Source organism: Sus scrofa, chromosome 9, assembly GCF_000003025.6.
Source record: "Sus scrofa isolate TJ Tabasco breed Duroc chromosome 9, Sscrofa11.1, whole genome shotgun sequence".
Classification (NCBI taxonomy): Eukaryota; Metazoa; Chordata; class Mammalia; order Artiodactyla; family Suidae; genus Sus; species Sus scrofa.
This window is the reverse complement of record NC_010451.4, coordinates 11,780,867-11,793,268: the sequence shown is the minus strand read 5'-3', so window position 1 is coordinate 11,793,268 and position 12,402 is coordinate 11,780,867.

Genomic DNA, 12,402 nt, shown 5'->3' with positions numbered 1-12,402 from the left:
GCGTATGGAATTCCCTGATCAGGGATCAGATCCAAGTTTTAGTTGTGATCTGTGCTGCATTGTTTAAGCCAGTGTGCCAGGCTGGGGACCAAACTTGCATCCAGGATCGAATTTGCAGGCTGGGGACCAAACTTGCCACTTATCCTATTGCACCATAGCATGAACTTCATCAGTTCGTGTGTGTGTGTGTGTGTGTGTCTTTTTAGGGCCGCACCTGTGGCATATGGTGGTGGCTGGGGGAGCTTTAGCTGCTGGCCTATGCCGCAGCCACATCAATGCCAGATCTGAGCTGTGTCTGCAGCCTATGCCATAGCTCACCGCAATGCCAGATCCTTCACCCACTGAGCAAGGGCAGGGATCGAACCTGTGTCCTCGTGGATGCTAGTTAGATTTGTTTCTGCTGAACCACAAGAACTCCTCCTTCATCAGTTTTTAAAAATCTTTTTATTGAAATGTGATTGATGTGTGACATATTATTAGTTTTGGGTATACAGCCTAATAGTTTGATATTGGTATATGTTGTAAAATGATCATAACATTTTGTTACATCCATCAATACACATAATTACAGTTTTTTTTTCTTGTGATGAGAAGTTTTAGAATCTACTCTCCCAGCAATTTTCAAATATATAATGCAATGTTATTAACTATGTCAACGTGCTGTGTGTTACATTCCCATGACTTATTTATTTGATAATTGGCGGTCTGTACGTTTCGACTCCCTTCACCCATTTCGTCTCTCTTCACCCACCGTAACCACCAATCTGTTCTGGGTTTATTTTTTTTTGTTTGTTTTATTTTTTTTTGCTTTTTAGGGGACAGCTGCAGTATATGGAAGTTCTCGGGCTAGGGGTCGAAGCGGAGCTACAGCTGCCTGCCTATGCCACAGCCACAGCGATGCCAGGTCCAAGTTGCAACTACGACGTACACCACAAGTCACCACAACTCATGGCAACGCTGGATCATTAACCCATGAGTGAGGCCAGGGGTGAAACTATCCAACGCAGATACTAGTTGGCTTCGTTTTTGCTGAGTCACAAGGGGGAACTCCCTGTTTTTGTTTTTCAGATTCCACATATAAGGATAATCATATGGTATTTGTCTTTTTCTGTCTGACTTATTTCACTTAGGATAATGTCCTCATCATCAGGATTGTCACAAATTGCAAGGCATCCTTCTTTGTTTAAATGGCTGCGTAATATTCCATTGTATATACAAACCACATATTCTCTGTCCACTTATCTGTCAGTCAATAGGTTGTTTAGGTGGTTTCTCTGTCATGGCTGTTGTGAATGATGTTGCAGTGAACATAGGAGTGCCGATATCTTTCAAGTTAGTTTTTTCCATTTTCTTTGGAGAAATACTCAGAAATTCAGTTGTTGGATCATATGATAGCTCCATTTTCATTTTTTGAGGAAACTCCATACTGCTGTTTTCCATAATACCTGTAACAACTTACATTCCCACCAGTAAGGCACAAGGGCTTCCTTTTCTCCATATCCTCACAAATACTTCTTATAACTTGTCTTTTTGATAATAGTCATCCTAACAGGTATGAGATGATCTCTCATTATGGTTTTGATTTGCATTTTACTGATGATAAGTAATATAAATACCTTTACAAGTACCTATGACCTGTATGTCTTCTCAGGGAAAAAAAAAGGCTGTTCAGGAGTTCCTGTCATGGCTCAGCAGTTAATGAACCTGACTGGCATCCATGCGGACACAGGTTCAATCCCTGAACTTGCTCAGTGGGTTAAGGGTCTGGCTTTACCTTGAGCTGTGGGGTAGGTCTCAGACACGGCTTGGATCCCGCATCGCTGTGGCCCTGGTATAGGCTGGCGGCTACGGCTCTGATTTGACCCCTGGCCTAGGAACCTCCATATGCTGCGGGTATGGCCCTAAAAAGAGAGAAAGACAAAAAAAAAAAAAAAAAAAAAAAAAAAGAGTTTGTTCAGATCCTCTACCTGCTTTTTGCTTTTTAGGGCCGCACTTGCGGCATTTGGAAGTTCCTAGGCTAAGGGTCAAATCAAAGCTACAGCTGCTGCCACAGCCATAGCCACAGCCACACAGGATCCAAGCTGAGTCTGTGACTTACACCACAGCTCAGTCCTTAACCACTGAGCGAGGTCAGGCATCGAACCCGCAACCTCATGTTTCCTAGTCAGATTCATTTCTGCTGTGCCATGATGGGAACTCCCCTCTGCCCACTTTTATATTGGGTTGTTTGTTTGCTGTTCAGTTGTATGAATTCTTTAATCCTTAACCTGGTGCACCAGAGGAGAACTCCCCCATTTTTCCTTTTCAAGATTACTTTGGATATTCACAGGTTTTATGTTTCCATAAAAATTTTAAATATTTTGTTCTATTTTTGTAAAGAATGTCATTGGTAATTTGATAGGGATTGCATTGCATCTGTAGACTGCCTTGGATAATATAGTTATTTTGACAATATTGATCTTCCAACCCAGGAGTATGGTATAGCTTTCCAGTTGTTTGTGCTGTCTTTGATTTTTTTCATCAACATCTTAGAGTTTTCAGAGTACAGGACTTTTATCTCTTTAGGTGGGTTTATTCTTAGGTATTTTTTTCTCTTTGATTTGTTAGTAAATGGGATTGTTTCCTTGATTTCTCTTTCTGATCTTTCATTTTTAGTATTTAGAGATGCAAGAGATTTCTGTGTATTAATTTTGTATCGTTCAACTTTATGAAATTCATTGATGACCTCTTAACATTTTTCTGGTAGTGTCTTTAGGATTTTTTATGTATAGTATCATGTCATCTACAAACAATGCCAGTTTTAATTCTTTTCCAATTTGGACTTCTTTTATTCCTCTTTATTCTCTGATTGCTATGGCTCTGACTTCCAAAACTGTGTTGAATAACAGTGGTGAGTAAGGACATCCTTGTCTTGTTCCTGAACTTAGTGGAAATGCTTTCAGCATTTCGCCATTGATAATATGGCTGTGGGTTTGTTATATATGGCCTTTATTTTGTTGAAGTAGATTCCTTCTATACTCACTTTCTGGAGAGTTTTTGTTTAAAAGGGGAGTTGAATTTTGTCACAAGCTTTTTCTTCATCTACTGAGATGGTCATATGTTTTTAATTCTTCAGTTTGTTAATGTGGTGTATCACACTGATTGATTTTGGATATTGAAGAATCTTTGCATCCCTGGGATAAATCCCAGTTGATCATGGTATATGATCCTTTTGATGTATTGTTGGATTTGGTTTGCTAATATTTTGTTGAGGATTTTTCCATCTATATTTATTAGTGATATTGGCCTATAATTTTCTTTTTTTGTGGTATCTTTGGTTTTGGAATCAGGGTGATGGTGGCTCATAGGATGAGCTTGCAAGTGTTCCTCCCTCTGCAATTTTTTGAATTGTTTCAGTAGAATTGGTGTTAACTCTTCTCTAAATGTTTAATAGAATTCACTTGTGAAGCCATTTCATCCTATACTTGTGTATTTTGGAAGTTTTAAAATCACAGTTTCAGTATTTGTACTTATGATTGGTCTATTCATGTTTTTTATTTCTTCCTGGTTTAGTCTTGGAAGGTTGTATCTTTGTAAGAATTTGTCCATTTCTCCTAGGTTGTCCATTTTATTGGTACATATTTGCTTATAGTAGTCTGTAATTATCCTTCATACTTCTGTGGTGTCAGTTGTAACTTCTTTTTCATTTCTTTTTAAGGCTGCACACATGGCATATGGACATTCCCAGGCTATGGGTCAGATTGAAGCCTCAGCCATGGCCTGTGCTGTAGCTATAGCAATGCCAGATCTAAGCCACATCAGTGACCTAGGCTGCAGTTTGCAGCTATGCTGGATCCTTAACCCACTGAGCAAGGCCAGGGATTGAAGCCGCATCTTCAAGGATACTAGTTGGGTTCTTAACCTGCTGAGTCATAACAGGAACTCTTCATTTCTAATTTTATTGATTTAAGCCTTCTCCCTTTTTTTCTTGAGGGATTTGGCTAAAGGTTTATCTATTTTGTTTATCTTTTAAAAAACCAACCTTGGGTTTCATTGATCTTTTTTTGTTTTCTTTGTTTGTATTTCATTTATTTCTGCTCTGATATTTATGATTTCTTTCCTTATACCAACTTTGGGCTTTGTTTGTTCTTCTTTCTGTAGTTGCTATAGGTGTACATTTAGGTTGTTCATTTGAGGTTTTTCTTGTTTCCTAAGATAAGATCTATTGCTATAAACTTCCCTCTTAGTGTTGCAGGAATTACATACATAGAAATGAAACACTGAGGCTTTTTGCCAAGAAGTAGCATTTATTTGTGCCTGCACTGGCTCAGTGGATTCATATCCAAAGGCTGAGCCCCAACGTAGTGGGGTGCTGTCTTATATACCCTCCGTTATTTTTTTCTTTTACACTTTGGTCCCTTTGTCCCCCTTATAAAGTAACATACGTTCTGTAATTTCTGAGTGGACAGTCAGATACACTTGTACCCATGGATTCAGCTTATGTTACATTTGTTACAGAACTGCGCATGCCTGTACAGGTGCTGATGTTGCACGTTGCCTTCCCTTCGTTCTGGGAGGGCCCTTCCCCTTTCCACTATATTCCCCCTTGGATGCTTTGATCCCTTTCTCAGGGTCAAAGAACATCATCTTGAGCTAGGGGTTTATATTTCCATGGCATCATAATATGCATGGCCATTTTCCTTTTGATCATGGCCTCAATGAGACTAGAGACAGATCTTATAACTTGAGGAGCCAGACAGGATAAGATCAGGGAGCCTCCCAAGATTATGAGCATGATACCTATGAGGGTTTTGACTCCTCCAAAGGTTGAAAACCATCCCTGGAATAGCTCCCTGGGGTTCCAGCCCTTCCAAGTCTGTACAGGGACATGAACCATTTTTCTGATGTTTGTGGCTGTGTTAATTAAGGCTTGGCCATTGTCATCTCTCTGGAGGCAGCAGTCAGATTGATTAATTTTCCGCAAAGTCCTCCTTCTTCTGCTAATAGGTAATCTAAGGCTAGGTGGTTCTGGTAAATAGCTGCATGCATTTGCAGTTGTGGTTTTTCCATGAGTTCCAGGGCCTTGGCTGTTTGGTTAGTAATAGTTTCCAGTACCACCTGTAACCTGATGCTTCAGTTGAGCATATCTATATTTAAGGGTCTGGTAGCCCCCAGTTCCCATCTTGTGCCCAAGTGGCTGGACCATATATCTTAATAATTTCTGGGGTGGCCACACATTTGTCCCCATCTTTGTTGTCCTCCTATTACAGGACTCCTTCTGGTCCTAATCTTCAGGCTCTGATAAAGGGTAATCCCTCATTTATCCTCCCCCCTAGTTAGGCAGGAGGAAAAATCCCAGTTGGATTATTCCAGTGGCGTAGTTCCCTTTCCATTGAGCGGGGAGCTGTGTATATGCTCTTCTTCCAAAGATCCAAAATAGCCCATCAGGTGCCCTCCAGTGTTCGGGGTCGCTAAAGGTGAAGTTATCCCAGTGTTTACTAATTTCAGGAATGCCATGGAATGGATGGGCTCCCTCCTCAGTATGTGTAGTACAGCTGACTCTGGCTTGACAGGGAGAGGACTGGCACTGGGAGGTGTTAGTTATGGAGGCCAGGGTACCACCACTTGAAACTGGTACAGTCCCACGAAAGCCTTCTTTTGCATGGAGTTTCTCTTATCCATTGTGTATAATCGGGTCCTGTGCACTCCTTTTCAGTTACCTCTGGGGTCAAGACCCAACATTGGGGCCAGTTGTTTTATCTCTCTGTTATGGAATGATTCCATTGAAGCAGATGGAGTGCAGTTAGGCTGGTCCCCTTCCAAGGCCATTTTTCATTCATAAGGGCCCTTCCATAGACTCAGCAGTTAGTGACATTGAACTCATGGGCAATCCTTTTAGCTAGGACAATGAAAAGGTTCTTCCCTAGGGTGGGGAAGTCCTGGTCTGGACCTAGGTCCTTCCTGAGTTGGTCATAGACTGGGATGGACCCCTATTGTGGGGGCCTTGGGCCTACCTGTTGTTTTATTCTTTGCATAGTTTCTTTGACTAGCTGGGCCTTGGTGAGATCCTGAATTCCCCCTCCACCGGACATGTCCCAATGCCTGTTATATGTCCAACAGGCCCAAGCCCCTGTTCCCCTTCTCTTTGGTCCCTGGCAAGTGTGCCCCTCTAGGTATTTTGTCTTTTATCCATCCCATCCAATATCTTTTACCATTATATGCACAAAGGGTGGGAATGGTACCTCGATAACAAGCAGCTGGTTGGTAGGCATAGGAGGTGAAGGACGACCAACCTCCCCCTGATACCAAACCTTCCCCATACATTTATCGCAAGGGGTGGAATTTGAGTCTACAAAAGGGGCAAAGGGGCTCCAGACCAGAAGCAACCAGTAGCAACAAAACATCCTGCCAAGAAGATGAAGCAGGCGAGGGCAGGGACCTTTTGCCACATTTCCAATCAGCTGGAGCAGTCTCTGCTAGGCCTGTGGTGAAGATTAGGACAAGACCACAAGAACAGACAGGTACAAGGGGTGGCAGTGCATCCCAATAAGGGGACCGAAATGGGGATTGGAAACAGTCTACCTATCCCGTCTGGTGGCTGATTCCTCAGGCTTCTGCTGTGTGTAGACTAGTCAGCTTCTGGAGTGACTAGAGTGGTGGGGCTCTTGTGCTCGTGGGTCTCTGGAGCTGCAGCTTGCTTCTTTCGGATGGTCAGCTTGCACTGTGTTGAGGGATCAGGGGTGCGCTCCCAGTCTTGAGATGCTGGCTTTACTCTGCTGTGGTGAACCCAAGGAGCCGCTTCTGCCACCTTTTACTGCAGTAGGGGTGGATAAAAGGACAGTAAATGGGCCCTTCCAAAGAGGTTTTACCCATGTTGCATCCCCTGGTTTGAGGGGATGGGTGTCTGTGGTTAGGCCTACAGGTGACCATTCCCTAACCCACTGATGGAGGGTGGCCAGGGTAGAACCTAGCACCTGCATCTGCTGCCTCAGGGTGAGTTTCCCTAGTTCCTTTAAGTCCTCCCTTTACCCTTAATGGGGGGTGGGCACCCATAGAGGATTTCGTAAGGAGAATACCCAGTCTGCTTAGGAGGGCTGCTGGCAAGAGCTTGTCCCAGTGTAGGTGTGTCTCCTGGCACAGTTTGCTTAATTGCAGTTTTAGAGTCCGATTCGTCCGCTCCACCTTCCTGGAGCTCTGGGGCCGACAGGCTGTGTGCAGCTTCCCAGTGATCTTTAACCCCTTTGTCACCACTTGTGCCATTTCTGTCACACATGCTGGTCCGTTAAATCCAGTCAACTGGAGAATATTTCATCCATGATTTAATATAGTCACGATCTGACTGACCGGGCCTGACAGGCAGGAGGGTTGCAGGGTTTAGAGTCCTTGTTACCTCTAGGTGAATGTGCAGGTTTTTATATAACATCCCCTGGTATTTAACCATCTGGGCATTAGTCAGCCAGTATTCTCCCTTATATTCCATTAATGTCAGTGCCAGGTGTGGCACTCGGACTGTTAATTCTTGTCCCGTAGTTAATTTATCAGCTTCTTAGAGTAATAGCTGTGGCTGCAAGTGCCCACAGGCAGGCTCCCTATCCTTGGGCAGCAGAGTCAAGTTGCTTGGAAAGGTGTGCCACTGGACGATGCCATGAGCCCAGCATCTGAGTTAAGAGCTCTACCACAACATCAGTGTGCTCGTGCACATCCAAGAAGAAGGGCTTGGCCGTGTCTGGGAGCCCTAGGCCGGGTGCATTGGTGCGGGCCTGCTTAATTTCTTCAAAGGCCTTTGTTGCACTGGTTTCCACAACAGAGGTTCTTGTTCTCCCCTCTTTGTGGCCTTATAAAGGGGCTTTGCCAAAATGGAGAAGTTGTATATCCAGATTCTACAGAAAGCTGTGGCCCCGAGAAATTCTTGAACCTGCAGTCAGATGGAGGGAGCCGGGATTGAACAGACAGCCTGCTTTCTCCTGAGGCCCAGTTGACATTGTCCATGGGACAGATGAAAACCCAGGTATTTGACTTTTTCTCAACAGATTTGGGCTTTCTTCCTTGAAATTTTGTAGCAAGGCTGGAGAATTCTGTACTTTGGAGCCTTTCTAGTTGCCTTTGAATTCCCATTTGGGCCTTAGAGGGACGAAATATTGTTTTGTTGGATGGGCCCTGCCCTCCATAGGGTCAGGGCCGTTTGGCGTGGAAGTTGAAAGTTCTCTGGGACTGTCAATAAGTCCCGACCCATCAAAAAAGCCACAGGACAGTTGGGGAGGTATGGAAATTCGTGAATGACTTCATGTCCCCCATCAAAGTGCATCATCTAGGCAGCAGGAAGGGGTATCATGTTTGGTTGCCTGTGGCCCGTACAGTGGTGGTTTGTCTCTGAGAGAGTGGGCCCATAGGCTGAGTTGCCATGAGTGTTCTGCCCCAGTATCTACCATGAAGTCAATGGGCTGGCCCCCTACATTCATTCGGACCGTAGGCTCTTGGGGGCCTAACAGAATGGAGCCCAGCCTGTCTTATTTCCCCATAGCAGCCAGCCCTACAAAACCATCTTCAGGGGCCCCATGTGGCTATTGGGCCAGCTGATATCAGCCCCAGACCACTTGGCCTCCTCCCCTCTGCTTGGGGCCCGATTGGGACTCATCTGACAATTGGGGGCACTCCTTTTTCCAGTGGCCTTCCTAGTGACAGTAGGTACATTGGTTTCATCCCAGTTTGGGCCCTGGGCGAGATGGTCCTCCTAGTTGCCCCCCTTTCTTGCCTTGGCCCCATGGGGCACCTTCCATTGCTTCACCAAGGCGGTGGCCATTAGGCTCGCCTTTTTTGCATTTTCTTGCTGTTTTTTTGTTTTCAGCCTTTAGTGCTGCCTGGTTACAGTTGGCAAACACTTTGGTTGCTGTCCCCAGCAACTGACTAGCATTTATGCCTGTAAAGCCCTCTAACTTCTGGAGCTTGTGTCGAATGTCGCCTTGTGCCTGGATCCTGAAGGCTGCATTGACCACCTGCTGGTTTTCAGTTGTTTCTGGGTCACAGCAGGTATAGAGGCGAAATGCTTCACATGGCCTCTCAAAAAATTGATTGGGACTCTCTCCAGGTCCCTGGAGCACCTCTGAGGTTTTGCTCATGTTTATAACCTCCCCCCCCCGCCACCTGCCGCCCATGTTGCTTAAAAGAGCCCCTTGGTGGCCCTCGAGTATTTGAGATCCCCAGGCATTATTAGGGTCCCACTGGGGATTTTTTTTTCTTTTCTTGGGAACTGGCTCTGGGCGTAAGCCTCCTTATTGATTTTCCCTGCCAGGGTGTGTGTGTGTGTTTTTAACCATTTTAAAGTGGCCCAAGTAATTCAGCGGCGCTTTTCAGTGCTGAACATGGTCAAGAGCTGGTGGCAGTCAGTCCAGGTGGGCTTGTGGGTCTGAGTGATGGACTGCATTAGATCAGTCATAGCCTGAGGCTTCTCTGTGTCGGAGGGGGTATGATTTTTCCGATTTAGGAGATCAGTGGTGGTGAGGGATTAACATACAAAAATACACTGGCCTCCTTAAATCTGACCTTGATCAAAATAGGCCCTCTGGTCTCTCTCAGTGGCATCTGTAGGACCCCCTCGCATCATGGAGAGGGGCTGTCCCTGCTGGCTCGGCTTTTGGTTGCCTTCTGGCCAGAGAATACAAGGTTAACACTGGAGGCTTGGGAGAGGTGGCACCTGGTGACGTCATGGGTGAGTCAGCAGAGGGGCTGCTCTTAGGGGAGGCAGCTGCCTCCAGTACGGCCGGGCTGCTGGAAGTGCGGGCGGCAGTGGAGGGTACAATAGTGCATAAGGTGGGGGAATTTCCTTTGGTTCCTCAAATAAGATGGGCTTCTCGGGTTCTGTTCGGCATTTTGAGGGGGCCATTATCTGAGCCATCATAATTTTACAGTTTTATTCCAGACAGGCTTTTAGCCAAGGTGGCTGAGAAAGGACTGAGTCTTGCCAGCAGTCAATGCAGAGGAATTGGTCCGGGTGCCCTGGGTCACCCATGATGACTCTAAACACTTTGCTAACTAGTTCTTTATCTGGTGATCCCTCAGAAGGCAAACCTACCCTGAATGAAGGCCAGCCTATCTCACAGAACATCCAGGGTTTTCCAGGAGTCAACTGAGTACCGTAATTTCCTGAATATCCCTTTTGAAAATCTTTTTTTTTTTTTTTTTTTTTTTTTTGTCTTTTCGCCTTTTCTAGGGCCACTCCCACAGCATGTGGAGGTTCCCAGGCTAGGGGTCTAATAGGAGCTGTAGCTGCCGGCCTACACCAGAGCCACAGCAACGTGGGATCAGAGCTGCATCTGCGACCTACACCACAGCTCACAGCAACGCCAGATCCTTAACCCACTGAGCAAGGCGAGGGATCGAACTTGAAACCTCATGGTTCCTAGTCGGATTCGTTAACCACTGAGCCATGACAGGAACTCCTCCTGAAATTCTTTATTTACATTCCAAGGGGGTTTGTTTACTCTGTTTTCCACCCATTTCGTCCCCCTAAAAGATGACAGTCACACACAGGAAGAGAAAGGGAAACAGTAAACAATTGCTTTGTCCATCTCTGGCCGTTCTCCTGGGGGAGATATTTCAGGTGCCTCTTAGCTTTGGTGGGACTGTATAAACCCCAACGTCAGGACCCCTCCAAAGAAAGCCACTATAAGCCATATGAGGATCACCACGGAACCGTGGATCGGGACTCCGCACTTGCTTCGGCCTGTCTGGTAGGGTGGGGACTCTCCTGTCATCCGTATCAATCACTCGCATTCATACATCTCCAACCTGCTGCCCCATGCCTTAGAGTTGCGGTTTCGTCTGCTGTCTCCCCGCACGAGAGCTCCTATGAGACTACTGGGGCAACTCTGGGAGGTGATCAGGCTCCCCTTCTGCCTCTTAGGGGCAGGCCACCAAGTCGAACCCGGATTCTTATCACTCTGATGGGAGGTGCTCCCTTGGCTAGTTCCTGGGCCTCACCAGGTTCTGTCGTGCTCCTGGGGTTCTTGCCCTGACATGCCGGGAGGGCTAGTCCCCTACAGATCAATAAGTCTGCTGGCACCAGGAAGGTCACCTCTCCCTACATCCAGGGGGTTGCACCTTGGTGAAAAAGGAGGTGAAATCACCATCTCCGAATCCCCAACGAGCCCCCAAGAAATGTTACAGGACTTACATACAGAGAAATGAGACACTGAGGCTTTTTGCCAGGAAGCAGCATTTCTTCGTGCCAGCACTGGCTCAGCGGATTCATATCCAGAGGCTGAGCCCGAATGTAGCGGGGTGCTGTCTTATATACCCTCCGTTATTTTTTTCTTTTATACTTTGGTCCCTTTGTCTCCCTTATACACAAAGGTGTCCCCCTTATAAGGTAACATACATTCTGTAATTTCTGAAGGGACATTTATAGGTACTCTTGTGCCCATGGATTCAGGTTATGTTACATTGTTACAGAACTGCCCATGCGGGTACAGGTGCTGATGTTGCATGTTGCCTCCCCTTTGTGCTGGGAAGGCCCTTCCCCTTCCCCACTATGTTAGAACTGCTTTTGCTGCATCCCATAGGTTTTGGATGGGATGTTTTCCTTGTCATTGGTCTCTAGGTGTTTTTTGATTTCCTCTTTAATTTCTTCATTGATCCATTGTTTGTTTAGAAGCATATTGTTTAGCTGCCAGGTGTTTATGTTTTTTGTGTAGTTGATTTGTCGTCTCATTGTGTGGTGGTTGGAAAAGATGGTTGATGTAGTTTCAGTTTTCTTAAATTTACTAAGGCTTTTTTTGTGGCCCAAGATGTGATCTATTCTGAAGAATGTCCCATGTACACTTGAGAAGAATGTATATTCTGCTGCTTTTGGATGGAATGTTCTATAAATATCAGTTAAGTCTATCTGGTCTGATGTATTATTGAAGGTCTTTGTTTTCTTACTGATTTCTATCTGGATGATCTGTCCATTGATCTAAGTGGGGTGTTAAAAGTCCTCCACTATTGTTGTGTTATTGTTGATTTCTCCTTTTACGGCTGTTAGCACTTGCCTTACGTATTGTGGTGCTTTTATGTTGGGTGCATATGTATTTCCAATTGTTTTATCTTCTTGGATTGATTCTTTGATCACTATTTAGTGTCTTTGTCTCTTGTGACTGTCCTTATTTTAAATTTTGTTTTGTCTGATAGAGTATTGTTATTCTGCAGTTGCCACTTTATTTTGATTTCCATGGTGGGGAGTATCTTCTTTCATTCCCTCACTTTCAGTCTGCATGTGTCCTTAGATCTAAAGTGGGCCTCTTGTAGACAGTGTGTACACGTCTGTTTTGTATCCATTCAGCCAGTCTGTGTCTTTTGGTTGAAGCATTTAATCCATTTACATTCAGTGTGATTATGGATATGTGTGTACTTAAAACGGCCTTTTTAAAATTGTTTTGGATTTGTTGT